Here is an 18,388-nt window from a genome sequence, read left to right as displayed (position 1 = left end):
GTAGTGTGCTGATTTTCTTAGCTATCTGAAACACTTCCAATGTTTTGCAAAACATGTCTGATCTTCCCCTTCAGCAGAGACAGATTAGTATTTCTGAACCATGAATGTCCTCTAAGTGAAACTGACAGTTGTTTAGCATGTGCATCGGGGAGAATTGGAGCTCTTTGGCTTGTGTAAAGCTGGTAAATACAGGCTGTATTGACATCACAAAACTTATTTTGGCTTTATAGCAGTGAGGCTGTCATAATGTCCTCCAAACTCAAAATTGTGGTTCAATGAGGCAGCAAAGATTTTCTTACAGAGATTTCTATTCCTCCCTCACAGAACTGCAATTCCCAGTTTCCTGTGATAGAGGAATAACTGCTAAAACAATTAAGAATTTTAGTGTAGTGCTGAAATTCCCAAGGGATCGAGAGGTTCAAATATGATAGCTCCATACACTAGCTACTCAGGCACTGAGAACTCTACAAAACAACGTAACCATGTGCCTAACCTCTCCAAGCCATCTAGGTTAGCACACAGAAGAGATACAAATATGAAAAAACTGAGTCAGTGGTGTAGCTAAGGGGGTGCTTGGGGTAGCAACTGCACCAGGCAACACTTTAGGGGGGCAACAACCTGAGCTTGACACTAGTGGCCAAAATTGTGAGAACTTTGGAATTTTTGAATAGTACCATTGTGTTATATACTGTTCAATGCAGAATCTAATGCAAAATGCAATTTAAAAAACCGCGTCCAAATATCTCTATTCTATCAAAAGTTATAACCAGAAAATAAACTAGATGTGTTTTTTATTACAATTATGTACAATTGTTACAATTATGTAACAAAACTGGATTTTCTTAACTCAAAACTGACCAATGAGACTGGTTGTTCCAAGAGTCAATTAGGTGTTGTTATGATACAGCAGGGAACTAATAAAGTGTTAATATAAGTCGGTTCTCATTTCTATGTATCATATTACAGTTACCCCACTAACTGGGTAAAGAGGCACTTTTTCAAATGGCGCGCCTCTTATATTTAGTAGGGGGAGAATAATTGTCCCCCTTCAACCCAGCACAGTGTCTCTAACCAATATGGGGCACAAGTTTTATTTATTTACTTAATTAAATTTGATTTCATTGTGGAAGGGGGTTACAAAATCTTCTTTGACCCACGTTGCAGATACCTTAGCTATGCCACTGGCTGGGCAAAGGTGGCAGAGCACATGGGCAGTAGGCTGCTGAGGGAAGGAGGTGGATTTTCCCCCATTTTCAATTTTTTAAAAACCCTGGCATGATATCATTTCCGGGGCATCATTTTGAGCTTGGCACCAGCCTACACAATCATTAGCTTTGCCACTGAGCTAAGTAGATACAGCTGAGAAATGATGTGCATTTATTTTTAATACAACTACATTTATAAAGAATTCAGATTGCAAGTACTATCTTAAAAGAGAGTTCCCTCATGTATGAGAGAAGAGAAGGGGGGAAGCCTCATCTAAGAAGAGTCTTGCTTCATCTTATAAGACAATTCCTGTTTGCATTTTCTGAAAAGGGTGAATTATTTCTCTTCCAGATGATTTATTCATATGCAAATTTAGACAGATTCAATCAATTAATTTTTAATTGATAACATTCATGCAGTTAATAAACTGAAATGTCTTTAAATGGATAACAGCTGATAATATAAATGATGATTATTAATATTATTATTAATACCTTGACCCTTCCATTCTGCCAAACCACAAGAGAGCTACACACATTTTTCACATTTTTTAAAAATGCATGTTCAGTATGAAAAATGTATTGAAGGGATGTAGGGGCCAAATACAGTCTTTTGTATAATAAATTTTTCTCAAGAAAGCAACAGCGTATAAGAAAAGCAGGGCCATGCATTCTTTCTCACCCCACCTCTTAGTAGCATTTCAGTTTCTACCAGCTCACTGGTCCTGTTCAGAGTGGCTATTTTATATATAAAATAAAATAGCCCAATCCTATATCTTGTTATCTGGTGTGCTCCCTGGGGCATTTGGTGGGCAGCTGTGAGATACAGGAAGCTGGACTAGATGGGCCTATGGCCTGATCCAGTGGGGCTGTTCTTATGTTCTTAATTGCGATGGTGGAGCGCATGCTCCACCAGTGCATGCCATCTCAAAAGCACTTTGTGACAGCATTAGTTCCAGTAGCGCTAGCGGGAAGGCTGGAGCATTCCTGCTAGTGCTGGCACTTCCAGGGGTACCTGCCAGAGCACGTAAGTCCAGTGTAGGAGTGGAGGGTGGACAGGATGAGGTGGAATAGCATGGGTAGAGTAGTGATGGGGCAGGGATTAAGTGGATTGGGCCCATGAGGGGGTGGGATCAGCAGTGCTGGCTCATACTGTATCCTGTCCCCCTTCGACGCGGATCAACTTGGACATTCATCATCAATATTGCTGGTGCAGGTCCAAGTTGACCTATTGCAGCTGCTGGATCTTACTTTGGGAAGATCCAAAGTAATCCAAGGAAATCTCCTGCTGCCAAAATTCCCCCAAGGGATGCAGCATAGCCCCCTCCCCGTGCCACTGCATTGCATCGTAAGAATTTAGTTAGGATTGGGCTGCCTCTCTGTTTCCACACTCCTGGATAGCTTACTGAATATATTTTTCTTGGTTTATGATAACTTCTTGTTATTTCACCCATAACTTCTTGCACAATCGCGTAAGATTTAGCCATTCTAATTTATATATAATTGAACTTGTATTCAGAGGTCATACTAAATTCTAACCGCTATGAGTCTTGGGCTATAATTGCAACATCAATTGCATATTAAGATAGGTAAAACTCAGGGGAGGGGCCAGCCAGCAGCCAAATAGACGTGCCTTTCTCGAGCTCTTGAAAGGCACTCTATTTTTCCCCAAAAACTGCAGATCTAAGGAGACCCAGGGATATTTGTCAGGAGAGACAAATTCCTCCATGTGATGGCACAATTCCTGAGGAGATAAGCCCTGCCAGGGGGGCTTTCCCAGGAGATTTTGCCATCTGGCAGCAATGGTGAAGAATTCATGCTGAATCAAGCTGAAGGCCCCAGCAGGGAGAGACTTTGAAAGACTTAAGTAAGTGTTATTCCGTTTGTGTATCCCTGGCATGGACTGAGTAATTGATTGCCTGATCTGGTTCTTTTTAGCCGTGAGAAGAAGAGGAGGAGGGAGGCTTCCCCCCTCAGCTGTTTATCGGTGTGAGGCGAAATCGTAGAAGAGATTTGCCAAGCTTGTTATGGATATATGAAAGTATAATTACAACTTTATAACTTTGAATTGCAGTGGATTACAATTTAATTGTCCTTGGATAAAGTTTGTACATTGGAGTGTATATTGCCTTGGTTTGATACTATTGTTTGGGATTGCCGGAAAGAGCGACTGGATGTTTTGAGATTCTTGCGAACAGAGGAATGTGGTTGCCAAGGCTACAAATATAAATAAGATAAGAGAAAAAAAACAAGAACACTTCATCAGTGACATCTAGAGACATATAGTGGATTTAAAAAGACATTGCAAGAATTGGATTTGTGTCTATAAGTGGAGCAAGGAAGATAATACACTGACAACATCTAGTGGTCTTAAAGAGCATTGCAAACAAAAGATATTTGAGTTTCAAAGGAAGGAAGAACAAAGATGGCAGGTAAGAAAGTCCGAAGTTTGCCAGCATTGGAGATTGGATTTGAAAAATGAGTACAAAAGGAAGCAGAAGGGAAAGACTGGAAACAGACTATGCAAGACAACATGGAAAAACTGTTGGCAATGGTACAGCAACAAATAAATCAATCTGCACAGACCCAACACAGCGTGGATGCTTTAACTAAATGATTAGATGAAATTAGTGTACAGCTGATAGATGTGAAAATTACATCAGAAGAAGACAAACAAGAGATTGAGAGATTGGGAAAAAAGATAAGAAAAGACCAAACTAAAATATCAGAGATAGAAGAAAATCAGCATGACGCAGAAACGATGTTAATAGAAACTCAGATGGATAGTGCAGTTCGAGTGGTGAGGATACAAAATATACCAGAAGAGAAAGGAGAAGATATGTCGCGACAGATTGTCAGATTAATATCAGAATGAATTGATACACAGATGGAGAAGATGCCTAAAGAATTGGATTCAGTGAGAAGAGTGAGCACTTTTTATCTGAGAAAACCTGAATTACCAAGATAAATTCATGTGAAATCCATCAGAACATTTTACAAAGATAAATGACCAAAGGTTCCACAGGAAAAGAAATGGATAGTGGATGATAATAAAGCTAGAATTCTGGGACATGTTCCATGGAGTGTGAGGAAGAAGAGAAAAAAGAAAAATTGTCAAGGCAAGGTGTGGAGATGGGCTGGTGGATGCACCTATAATTAGATTCAAGATTTGGGGGAGACAAATAAGAAGATTTCTATATGGAACAGACACCATTTGATAGACTATTGTTAGAAACAAAAGAAAAATATATTTTAAAAAATGTATATGTTTTTATTGGATTTTGAGATGCAAGAAGAAATAGTAAAACAATGTATGATAAAATGGGCACAAAATAAGAACATAAGAATAGCTCCACTGGATCAGGCCATAGGCCCATCTAGTCCAGCTTCCTGTATCTCTCAGCGGCCCACCAAATGCCCAAGGGAGCACACCAGATAACAAGAGACCTGCATCCTGATGCCCTCCCTTGCATCTGGCATTCTGACATAGCCCATTTCTGTCATACTTTCATTAACTCTAAGATTTGCAGTGAGTTTCATTTACATGATACTTATACAGATGTCAAAATGTCCCTTAAGTCTTGTTCAAGATGGGTTTTAAAATATTTCGGCTCAATCCTGTCAAAAGCTTTTTTGACTTCCAAGAAAACACTGAGTCCCTGTACATTAGAGCATCTCCATTCCTAGATTAGAGCTAATCTGATAACATTTGTAGATAATTTACATGTAGATATGAATTCCGTTTGATAGTCTTGAATACACTCATGGATTTAGCTAATAATTTAAAATCTTAAAAGCCTAATTTTACAGGGAGATAAGGCTGCAGGACTCTGGCATGTCTGGATCTTTCTCTGGCTCCAGAAATTAGTGCGACTTTTTGGTCTTGTCACAATTCTGGCATCTTTTCTACAAACAAACACTCATTTCTAACCTGTTGTAATGTTTTTATCACTCTTCCCTGGATTTTTTGTAACAGCCTTCGTATTCTTAAGACTGAATATACCTAAATCGGTTTCGGTTCCACTTTGCTTACAGGGTCTATAACCCCCTGCATTCTGTGAGGAACTCTTATACTGGCAAGAAAAGTTTGCATTTTCTCTACTGGGGATCATGAGCGTATCATGTTTTATATTAGGTCACAGAGTGGTACTTAATCTCAGATGTAAGAACCATCTTCCTCTTTCCACATTTGCGTGCTGCTATCGGCTTCATTTTATGTTCTGCTGTTTTCATCCAGGAATAAATTTTCCTCAGTTTATTACTATCCTCAAAGGAATTACAATGCACAAAGTTGTAAGAATTTTCTGACAGTGTGGTTCTTTTTAATTCTAATTGCTATTTAAGTGCCACTAATATATCAAAAATTACTTGCTCCCTCATTTTCTAACGCTCTGCTTCTAAATATTCAATTCGTGTAATTAATAATTTCTCTTCCCTTGTTCTCCTCTTCTTCTGTTCTGTGGTTTGCTTTATACAAACTCCCCTTATGTGTGCTTTAAAGGCATTACACACAGTTGCCTTGTACCTGCTTGGGTTACATTAGACTAAAAATAGTTTTGCATTTCTGTCAATAGGACATTTTTTTTAATAGGTACCAAAGCACAATGAGGAGAATTGGTAAAATTCTCTTTGGGTTTACTCAACAAATAGCTATTGCTTGCTCAGAGTTTGCTTGATTGCTCTATTGGAGTATTTGGCAAGCATTTCACCGCAGGCTGGCTTTGTTTGTGACTCTCGAGAGGAGGTGTTCTTCTGTAGCAAATTAATTTGCTTAGATGCTTGAGTCAGTGAGGAGAATCTGCTTCCTGCAAATCTTGCCACAGTACACCTGTGCTGTATTAGCTCTTCTGCTCTGAATGTGCCCCACTATATTCCAGCAATGGAAGGGAGACTGATTTGTGAAGGATTTTAGTTCTGGGAAGGTTGGTTAGACATGCTAAGACTTCTGGTCCTATTGAAACATATGATTTGACAAAGTCAATGGTGTTTTGACTGGCCAGATGGTGGTCTGCTGATTCTGCTGTTCATACGGCAACAAACAGCTCAATCCTACCAAGTTCCCATGTGGCAGCGCAGCAGCACCAATGTGGCATCTACTGCATCCCACTGGGGAGTTTTGACCTCCAGAGGTCTCTTTTGTTCCCTTCTCCCAGAGTAAGTCCATGGGTCTACGTGGGTCTAGTTGAACCTGCGATATCACTGGTACAAGTTCACATGAACCCATAAAGGTGTGGATCAGGCTCAGGAAGGGGGTGGGTGCCACTTTCCCTGAACCCACCCCCTTCCCAGACCTGATTCGCCTTCCTCCCTGCCGCTGTTGCCTCTCAGTTCTGCCTACTCCCACCCCATGTGAGAGCTGGAGAAAGTATTGTCGTAATCAGCTCAAATATCTGGGCAAGAACCTGTCAGTTTGCTTACGCTATTCTGCAAACTCCCATGCACGTGAATAGTGCTGAATAAATAAGGACCATGCACATGCCTGAATTTTTTTTTTCTTTCTTCTCTTACTGTAAGGCAGACAAACACACCTGTGACGTCAAGCATAACCCACCAGCCATGCATGGTGACCCACTGGGAATGTGATAAATTTCCAAGGGTGGATTTCTGTCACATGCTGCAACACAGGCCTACTCCGTTCCATTTGATTATAGCTATGCAAGTGTGGCACAGCGCAGGTTTATGTTCCATTGTGGAAATTTGTCACTTGTGTTCACAGTATTTCCTTTCTAATTTCTTCAAAGATTGTTTCTTGTTTCACTAAATTCCACTAAAATTGTTTCACTGGTCCCAGGTTTCTGATGTACCTTCTCTGCAGTTCTGAAGTTCATTCTTGGCCGCAATGGCAATATCACATTTCTCCCTCTGAGCTTCCCTTGAGCTGCTTCTGACAATCTTATCTTGACATCAGTCCACAGCTAAGGCATTCAGAGTCTTGAGCTTTTGCCTGCTTGAGCTTTTGACTATTTTTGTCTCCCACAATGGACTTTTTTTTTTTTCTTCCTTCCTTCTTTCCAGAAGGCAAATCCGCTTTTGGGAAGGAGAGACAGAGAGTACAAGTTTCTCTGTAAACGTAAAGGTTTCTGTCAAAGCTTTTGACAATTTAAATTGTATCCTTGGAACAGTTTTAATAGTAGCACTCACTAACCTCTTATATTCAGTAATTGTCTCAAAGTCCACGGATATTATTCTGTAAGTATATTCTCCTTCCCTCCTCCCCTGTCAACTAGTATTTTGTGATTTACAGCATCTGTGCTTGTGTGTCTCTCTGTCTTTGCTGCTGGCCAATCTTCATCGATCAGATCTCCCATTCTGACGTCCAGTTGTAGCCAATGATTTAAATTTACAGTCCAGGGAGACCTATTTGTTTAACTTGAGCTCTATCTTTTTGCTTCCTCTGACAGTACCAGAAAATACTTGATTCTTCCTTCTGTTTGTTGGTCATCTGCTGTCAAGCCAGTCAGTTGCAATGAAAGCTGTACTGATATCATGTCTCCGGCTTTTCAGGATTATTTGAAATACGTTGTCGATATTGTCTCATCTGTTCGGCATGACTATAATCCTCGCTTTCTACATGACACACTAGTGGATTCCTGGATTCCCAGGTGGCGGCTGTGGCTAGGGGGGCCTTTGCTCAGCTTCGGCTGGTGCGCCAGCTGCGTCCGTACTTGGATCATGCAGACCTGGCCATGGTGATCCATGCTACGGTGACATCGAGGTTAGATTATTGTAACGTGCTTTATGTGGGGCTGCCCCTGAAGACGGTTTGGAAACTGCAATTAGTGCAGAATGCGGCGGCCCGTGTGGTCACTGGAGCTAGGCGGTTTGACTCTGTCAGCCCGCTTCTCCGGGGGCTACATTGTCTGCCCATTCGTTTCCGGGCCCAATTCAAGGTGCTGGTTTTGACCTTTAAAGCCCTATACTGCTCTGGGCCAGGTTATCTTAGAGATCGCCTACTCCCGTACAATCCGGCTCGTCCTCTCAGGTCATCAGAGAAGGCCTTTTTACAAGTGCCGCTGCCTAAGGAGGTACGTGGGGCGGCGGCAAGAAATAGGGCCTTCTCAGTAGTGGCACCAACGTTGTGGAACTCCCTTCCCCTTGACTTGAGAATGGCTCCCTCTCTTGAGACTTTTCGGCGAGGCCTGAAGACCTTGTTGTTTAACCAAGCCTTCTGACGTTATGGCCTTTTAAACATCTTTTATATATCTTTTAGTTGCTTTTTTACAGGCCCGATTCCTCTAAGAACTGCTGTTTTATGCTCTTTTATTCTGACTCTTCTGACTACTGTTTTTATGGGTTCTGCTAATGTGTTTTTTAATATGTTTTTATCTGTTTGTGAAATTATGTTTTAATCTGTTTTATATGTTAGCCGCCCTGGGTCCCTTTTTGGGAGAAGGGCGGGATAAAAATAAAGTTTTATTATTATTATTATTATTATTAGTGGAGCTCAACAAAGACATGAGCATAATTGACTTCCTTGCCTTGGATTCCCTTAAAAAGCAAATGGAGACATGCTGGAAAAACAAACTAAGTCATTGTGGCATGCTCTTTTGGGGGGCAAAAATAGAGGCGAAAACCTCAGGTGTCTACATCCAGCTAAGGCAGTTCCCAAACTGTGAGGTATGGCTACAAATGGCGAGCCATATGGCTACTCACAGGGGAGCCATAGGATGTCCTTAGCATCCTCTTCTTGGGCACTGCCATCTTGGATTGGCAAGATCTCGTGGGAACAGCACAAGATCTTGCGTGATCCAAAATGGTGGTATCTAAGAAGAGGACACCACAAAAGAAAGGGGCCATCCCAAGATATTTACTGCCAGAAGCAAAGGACAAGAGTGATTGATCCAAAGCAATGTTTCTCAAACTGCAGGTCGGAACCCACTAGGTAAGTCGTGAGCCAATTTCAGGTGGGTCCCCACTCATAAGTATGGATAGGATTGCAGCCTGTGGAATTTTGGGGATTTTTTTTTAATAGATCAGCAACTGCTAGGGAGCTTTGGGAGGGTTTAATTTACATATACATTGTAAATTTTTAATTTACTTAATTAATTTGATTTGATTTGATTTGATTTTGTTAAATGGGGGGTGTTAAAAATGTTCCTGTTTGATGATGTTATGGCCATCACTTCCAAGTCAATGACATCACTTCCAAGTCAATGACATCACTTCCAGCAGTTTCTGACAGTTTGTCATCCTAAAAAGTGGGTCCTGATGCTAAAAAAATTGAGAACCACTAATAAAAGGAGGTATATCCCACCTTTTCCCCTAAAATACAGAGCAGTCAGGATGGTGGCCCCAATACACAAAAGGCCACAAAATACAGCACACAATCTTTTTTTCTGGAGCATACTACTTATATGCTTCCATCCTCCCATCCAGAAATATTCATTCATACAGAAAGCTAGCATGTCAAGGAGAAGAGTTCAACCCAGAATTATTTCTCACATGCTATATTTCTTTATGAAAGGGGAAGCTTTTCCTTTTGAGTGAGGGAATATTCAAACATGCAACCTGCTCTTTGCAGTCTGCTTTATTGGTATTTCTGTTATTTTGTTCCTTTCAGCTATGCTGAATAGTTATTTATGTTTGATTGCTAGTTTTAATGATTAGTGATTGTTATGTGCTACCAAGAAGTCCCTTGTGGAGGCTGTAAGGTAAGATCTAAATGTCTAGATATAAATAATTTTTTAAAAGGTACAAGCTGACATTTTTTGGGTATGCTTCTACTTTCTGTACATAAATCTTCTTGGGATAAAATTGTATCCAAACTTTTGTTTCATGGTACATCTCAATACCACTTTTTAATAGGAAAATCCCATTGAGATACAAATCCACTCCAGAAAACAAATAGCATCAGTTAGAAGCTGATGGATAGAAGACCATGGTTAAATCTACCCCCCCTCCCACCACACACCCCAATTTACTCCACAATGAGAACAAAGTATTGTATGTCTTCCTTGGAAACACTAAGTGTCAGCTTGAGTTCTGAGTGATGCAGAACCACAACTTACATGTTGGTTCAGGGAGCAGGTGCAGAGCAATGATTCAGCAGAATCAGCAAGCACCTGGGACAGGCACACCCTGGGTGTGACCAAGCCAAATACTGATTGGCTGAGCTGACTATATGAAGATAGTCAGGTGGAGCCTCAAGTGCAGCAGTAGGGGAGTTAATGGAGTAACTGTGAGACTGCTGCCAGTGACTGAAGAGGCTGGATACTGTATGTATGTGATATTACTGACTTATGGACTGAACCTTTGACTGTGTATTATTGGAACTGATTTGGATTTGTTATTCTGGAACTGACTGCTCTCTGTGCTGACTCTTGGACTGTTAAATGACTACTCTATATGTGATATCCCTTGACCAATACAACTGCTGAAAGTACTCTGCTGTAGTTGAAGTGTTGTTCTTGCAACCTGCTCATATTGGGACAAGACTGGGAACCTACACCAATCCTCTTATAACTTTATACAAGCCCCCCTTAAATCTTAACACTAAGTACTAGCTAGTTCAGAGATTTTCAACCACTGTGCCGTGGCACACTGGTGTGCCACAAATGGTTCACAGGTGTGCCACAGGAGTTTAGGGAGGGTCATATATTAGTAGGGCATTTGGGGGATTTGAGCCTCATGCCAGCAGCATGGTGTGCCTTGTCAATGGTAAAAAACTGATGGTGTGCATTGATCATTTTAGCACCTTATCAGTGTGCTGTGAGATGAAAGGGGCTGAAAATTGCTGAGCTAGTTTATACACACATGACCAGTTAATATATGCACAATATATGCATAACCAAGTGGTGACTTACATGTGTGAATCAGATTAATCAACACAGGTAGGACTTTTAACTGCATCATCTGAAACAAAACTTCATTGAAGAATGGAGTCCAGTCATACATTTGCAGCCTCAAACCCATGCACCAATGCCACTGCAGTATATGCTACATCCTGTGGGATGGTGATCCTGGAAGTTTCCTTTGGATATGCGAACATTTGTTCCCTTGTCTGGGGGTAAACCTCCACTTCCTGAATGGTTGGCACAAGTCTAGGTTTAAGGCTGGCACAAGTTTAATTGGCACAAATCCAAGTGGACCTGGGAAGGCAAATCAAGGTCTTGATAGGATATCAGCAGCGCTGCTGCCACTAATATTCATCCTGGCACCCTCCTCCCTGCCCTAGTCTCCTCCCCATCCCATTCTGTCCACCCCTGCCTCCCACCTACCCCCTGAGCAGACTTACTGAAAACACAGTTTATGGAAAGACTTGTGGTGTGGTGGCTGTCTGGCTGCACAAAAGGCTGTGTCACCATTTGCACAGCCACAAAGTGTACTGTACTGCTGGAACACAAGGTCTGGTGGCAGAATGTGCCCATCAGATTGGGCTATCAGAGACATGCCAGGCTTTTTGACAAGGTTTCACATGGTTGGAACCCATATTACTTGGCAATGTTGTGGAGAGCATAGACATGTCCCCAAGTCAGACTTCCACCAATTCAGAGGCTGAGTGCTCTCAGGACATACACGTAAACAGTTGTATGCACATATGCTCCCTGCACAAAGAGCCCATGGACATGTGGAGGTTGAAGGTGCAAAGTGAAGTCATGATCCTCCTTCCATTTGTTCAGATTACAATGAAGTGCATGGCACATGTGAACTAGTCCCAGATCAATGTGAAGTCTTTGTGTTCAACACAGTATTGAATTCTATGGAACTTGATGGACCTGGGCTATTTTGTGTGTATGATGGCAACATCTAGAGTGGGAGTTCTGCAGTTGTTTGGCAAGAAGCAGCCTTAGGAAACCACAATGGCTGAATACAATCCTCTGGGGACATAAGTGTTGCTACAAGGCAACAGTTCCCAAACTGTGACCCACCAGTGGGTTGTGATCCAATTTTGGTGGGTTGTGAAAAACTTGCCCAAGCTGGGGAGGGGGGGGGGAACAGAACTATTTTTCTCTGTTCTGAGGCAGCCAGAAATGGAACTATTCTCCAAACAGGAAAGAAAAATGAAGGAGCTGCTGTGAGGGCTGCTGCTGTGGAAGTGCTGAACTCTTCACAAAACAACTCTTTTCACAGGCCCCTTGTCCCATTTGTCTTCTCAGACTTGTGCCAGCTACAGAGCTGGTGCAAATCTGAGGTGATGCATTCTGGGGGTTTATTTGAATTTGAAATAATTTCAAAAAATTGAGAAAAAAAAATTGAAATAAGAACCTTTTGTCTCCAAAGCCTCCCGATCCACCCCCCTCCCCGATGAATACAGCACACTCCTTTCTGGTGTGGCTGCAACAGCAGGATGGGGAAGGATCGGGCTCTTAATTGTTGACTTTAGCTGATGTTTCCTTGCTCCTGTTTCTCTAGCTTTATTAAGAAGATTTTGTCTATCATCATCATCCTCATCCTCATCATCTATTTTCACACATACTGCTTTTTGTCTGGATTTTGTACATATTCATCTATTGAGTCCTTCCCAAGGACCTAGGATAGGCAGCTATTTTTTGTTTTTATGTTGTTGCATTACATATATCATCGTAGTATGTGCGCGTGTTCCAAGTAAGACAGCCTTTTGTAATTGACTGATGGTGCTTGTGCTCTTCCCAATGGTGTTCAAGAGCTTTTCCAGGTATTTCAGGATAGCACCCAAGGTCCTTAATTGGGCTCTTAATTGTTGGTTTCAGTTGATGTTCTCAGGTTCCTATTTCTCTAGTTTTATTGAGAGGGTTTTGTCTATGATGTAGATTGGGGGTGCCCAAACCCCGGCCCTAGGGCCGCTTGTGGCCCTCAAGGTCTCTCAATGCGGCCCTCAGGGAGCCTCTAGTCTCCAATGTGCCTCTGGCCCTCCAGAGATTCGTTAGAGCCCACACTGGCCCGCCGTAACTGCTCTCAGAGTGAGGGCGACTGTTTGACCACTCGCGTGAGCTGTGGGATGAGGGCTCCTCCTACTGCTTGCTGTTTCATGTCTGTGATGCAGTAGCGGCAGCAAAGGAAAGGCCAGCCTTGCTTTGTGCAAGGCCTTTGTGCAAGGCCTTTTATTGCAAGACTTTTATTCATTCATATAAGTTCATTTTTTAATATATTCATTTTTGTAAACACATGTAAATTTATTCAAATTTAAAATGTAAATTAATTCTTTTTCTTCCCTGCCTCCCGACATAGAGTCAGAGAGATGATGTGGCCCTTCTGCCAAAAACTTTGGACACTCCTGATGTAGATGATGATGTTTGCTGGCCTTGGAGAATTTGCACTGAACAGCGGGGGGGGGGGGGTCTTAACACTATACGTGTTAAGTAAATAAATGATGATGATGTGTTCAGATAGTTGTAGGCTTCAAATTTTGGGGCCTCATCTGGGAACACAACCTATAGGAACACAACACAATAGGAACACAACCTATTTTCTGACCTTAAGTCATTTCTGCCTAATGTTGCATATATGCAACAGGGATAAAATGTGTACACCTGTGGGCTGGGCAGAAATGGATTAAAAAAGAATAGCATTGCACTTGGTTGAGCCCAGTTCAAAAGCAAGCTGATGAAATGCACCCATCAATAATAAGCTCTTGACTCACATTATTAATGGATAGGCTCAGATCAGTGGCCTAAAGTAGCCCAAAGGAAGCCTGAATTAGCTTTAATTCTGTATAGAAGGAAACAGGAACTGTAATAAAATCTGGGTGTTTTTTTTCTCCCATTACAGAATGGAAATTTACAAGATACTGTATAATCCAATTAGTATTGTTCTGGCACTGTGAAATGGAGGATTAATGAAATCTTTATCTTTTAAGAGGCATGCCTGGTGGGTTCGGAATCCTTGTGAGTCCATCTGTTGACTCAGAATCATTTTTGGCCAATAGAGACAGTGCAGTATTGGACCTTGCAGCTTACTGGCAGAGGGGGGTGCATTTCATGCTTTTATATTTATACAAAATTTGAAAAACTTGAGTCTGCATTTTTCCTATTCATTACTTCTCCCCCCGCCTTTTTCCCCCTATGCTGTATCCAAATGATTAATTCAATGAGATTTGTGCCAAGCAAATAAAAAAGAGGGGGGAAAAGAGGTTAGGAGGAGAACAGAATCATGCCAAAACAAATGCAACCTTTTACAATTTTAATCTGAAAATCAAAGAGTGATTAATCTCTTCAAATAGATACACACAGAGGCAGAACAAATTCTTCTCTTTATGCTAGGCACGCATATTACTTTTAAAAGAAAACTGTTGTCATTTTGCTGAGTGCAGCAACTGGAAAGTTCACAGGTTCACAGGCGAAAAAAAAGAAATGCTATATAATGTGCATATTGTCCAAGCAGATAAAGTTCTTAATGATTTCTCATTAGCACGGCTGGGCCTGTCTTATCGTTTCACCTGCCTTGTTTATCTCAGGATAGCAGTGTTAGGGAACAATTCAGTGTTAGAACTACTCTATCAACACGCTCCTATAGTCTACTAACTGAAGTTAAGGTGAGTAATGAACAGGGCCAGCCTACGACCTTCTGGGGCATGATGCAACATGCTGCCTCCTTACATGATGGTGCATCAACATCTGTTCCTCCTGCTTCCTAGACTGGAAAAAGAAGAAGGGGTGGGGCAGAAGAGGATGTGTGGAGGAGAGGAGAGTGGGTGCCTTCAGCCAAACTGTTCCCTGAAGATGGCAAGCAGTGGTTCAGAGTTATTTGTTTGCTCTATAGATCAGTGTTTCTCAAACTGTGAGTCGCAAGCCCACTTCATGTGAATCCTCATTCATTTCAATGTGTATTTATTTTTAATAAATTAGACTTGATACTACCATGGTATGTGACTGCGTTTGGGGAAATGTTACAGATCTGTATTTTTCATATGAAAAAACAACAGAGGAATCTTATAGCATCTTAAGGATGAACCCATTTATTCCAGTATACACATTTGTGGAAAGGTTAACACTGCCTGCATCTGACAAAATGAGCTGTAGTCCATGGAAGCTTATGTTGAAGTAAACTTTAAGGAGCTACAAGGTTTTTTTTGCTGTTTGGTGGACTGGGTCTTTAGGATCCATAGTAGAAGTACTGGTGATAGAGTGGTTAACGTCTTTATACAATAAAGGGAATAAATGGTTTAATTCCAAAGGAGTGTGTAGGGGCAACCATTTAAGTATTAGAATACACTGCAAATCAAAAGAAAAAGTAGTTTGTGAAACAACCTGGCACCTATTTAATTTGAACATTAAGGTTTGTTTATTGTGTCTGCAAAAGATAAAATTAAACCAAAAGAGTGAGTTGAGTTTTTTTTTTAAAGGATACATTGCAGATGCCAGCCAATAATATAGGAAAAATCAATTATGGTGGGTAAGAAGTAGAAAGAGAATGGAAGTTTTTACAGTTAAGGAGAGGATAAACATTGATCCAATTAAACTCCATTCTTTGGGGAAATGATAAAACAAAATGTAGAAAATAAAGCAGAGAAGCAGTAATTAGGAGATGAAACCATTTTTAAATCAACAATTTGAAATTACATTAAGTGTATGATAAACTGTCTTGTTCATTTGGTCCAAAGAAGTTGAAAATCAGAAATGAAAGATTCTATTAAGAAACAAAGGAAGTAGGACACCAACACACAAAAATTAAAATACGACAGAGGCTCAGATTTACAAATGCCTCCAAAATGCACGTTTTGCATAACTTTTAAACATTTGTTGAACATTCTTACAACCTTCCATCTTTCATCCTTTCAAAATCCAATCTCTGGGATCTACAGTTTCTTCAAAACAATTAATCATAAGATAACTGAAAGTTAGCACTGAAATGGGGGCTTCAAAGTGATCTAGTGCAGGAAACTGCTACAATATCGTGACAAGTGGCCACTCAGCCTCTGCTCTAGCATTCACATGTGTTTCTTCTAACTTCACATATGGTCAGTTGGCAACCTTCCGTCTCGGAAGACTATGGTATTGCGCTCTGGATGGTGGTTCTGGCACAGCGTCTAGTGTGGCTGAAAAGGTCGATTCGGGAGTGACAATCCCTTCCACACTGGGAGCAAGTGCAGTCTGTTCCTGGTCTGTCTCCCTTGCTATGGGCCTTCCTTCTTCACCTCTTTGCTTCACATATGCTCTGTTATAATTAATGTTGCATGGATGTATTAGGAAATCCATGTTTTTCCCTTGTAAGGGCCTTATGCTACAAGAAAGCAGCAACGAGTCTTTTGGAGATGTTATCATTCCTGCATTCACTGAACCCTGGAAGAGCAGGATTGGCTAGCCACATCTCGGATTGTCTCTACATTTTCTACACTGGTCTGCAGTATAGAACAAATGGAGAATGCAGAACACAGTAATTTCCATGACTCAAAACTTGACAGAGCAGGAGTTCACTGAATATGGGAATAATAGCATCCACAAAGGTTTGTAGCAGAAAGGTGCACTCATGGAGAGATCCCCTGCAAAGTTTGGCTGAAGAACACAGTTCTCACCACTGCACCTCATGTGCAGTAGGAGTAACAAAAGTAAAATTCAGAGCATAGCCTGAAACATGATGATGATGCAGTAATCTTGCTGAAGCTAAGCAAGTCTAGTCAGTGGCTGGCTAGGAGGCTGCCCAGGAAGCTTATGCATGCCACCTTGAATATTATCATGAAAGAAAGAAAGGTATGATATAAATTTATTCCATATATAAGGAACCATATTTGATTTGAAGAAACACCCCCCCCCTCCTCTTGCATTTAGGCCTGCATTGAAAGACATTTCTAGGAAATGTCTTTTACTCTTGCATACAGTACTGAAATCAATGGAACTTGATTTCTAGCAGGCACAATTTTGGTTGGATTAAGCTCATAAAGAGTAGCCTAAGGAACTCATCAGGCCCCAATAAAATTAACTCAAGTCTTTACCTGAGCATTCTGGATGAAGTTTTAAAAGTACAAGCCGGCCCAATTTCCACCCCTTCTACAGCCATTGCACTGGGATTTCATTTTGTTCTTGGCCTTCAGGACCTTCAAGAAGTAATTCCAGTTAGTACTGAATCATTACTCTGAGGATCTGATGAATTACAATATGTTCCAAGTGCTATGGGGAGAGGGGGTGGTGGAGTAAAGGAAGGATGAAATAAGCAATTCAGAATTTCAAGAGCTGAATCATCAAGGCAATGACTTGGAAACCTCTTGTTCCAAGGTAATTATCAGCTGATGAGGGGCAATATTGCTCCTGAAATTGTCAGCTGATTTTTAGAGAATAAAATCTTTCATGAATAATTAAGTCATGGCACAATCGGTCTCTGCAAATGTATTGGAGGACAGTCACCAATTCATTGTTGTATTGGAGGGTCATTCTTTATCACAAGGTGGGACCAAATCCAGAAGACTTTGAAGGTGGCCAGTGTTTGATTCAATGTTTGATTCAATTTTTCTGGGACCTAGGAACGAGTTTGTAGCAGAGTCCAGCAGATTCGGATGGGCACATGGACTGAAAGCCCAACCCTGTCCCTCCCTAAGGATAGCATGCAGCCATCTTCTATAGCAGGGGTGTCCAAAGTTTTTGGCAGGAGGGCCACATCTCCTCTCTGACAATGTGCTGGGGGCTGGGAGGGGGGGAAGAATTAATTTACATTTAACATTTGAATAAATTTACATAAGTTTACATAAATGAATATATTAAAGATGAAATATGAATGAATGAAGGTCTTGCAATAGCTCAAGGCCTATAAAAGGCCTTTCACAAAGCAAGGCTGGCCTTTCCTTTGCTGCCACTACTACATCACAGACGTGAAACAGCAAGCAGTGGAGGGAGCCCTCATCCCACAGCTAATGTGAGAGGTCAAACAGTCACCCTCATGCTGAGAACAGTTGCATCGGGCCAGTGTGGGCTCCAACAAAGCTCCAGAGGGCCAGAGGCTCATTGGAGACTGGGGGCTCCCTGAGGGCCACACTGAAAGGCCTCGAGGGCCACAAGTGGCCCCAGGGCCGGGGTTTGGGCACTCCTGTTCTATAGCATGCAGCTATGCCAAAATGGGCTGCTCTGGATGTTGTGGCAGAGGGGTTGATCAGGAGGCTTGAGAGAGGTAAGGGAAAATATCCTGCCAGCCAATGGATCTTCTTGGATCTGCATCAGCTGGTGCAAGTCCAAGGAGATAAGGGCCGTGTCAGGAGGCAAGAAAGGGAGTAGCATCCAGCCTGAGTCTCCTGAGCTGTGTAACACCCCTTTCTAATTCCCAACACACCTCTTGCCCTT

The sequence above is a fragment of the Tiliqua scincoides genome, chromosome 4 (assembly GCF_035046505.1).
Source record: "Tiliqua scincoides isolate rTilSci1 chromosome 4, rTilSci1.hap2, whole genome shotgun sequence".
In the NCBI taxonomy this organism is placed as follows: Eukaryota; Metazoa; Chordata; class Lepidosauria; order Squamata; family Scincidae; genus Tiliqua; species Tiliqua scincoides.
The sequence above is the reverse complement of the archived record's forward strand: the minus strand, read 5'-3'. Positions refer to the sequence as shown.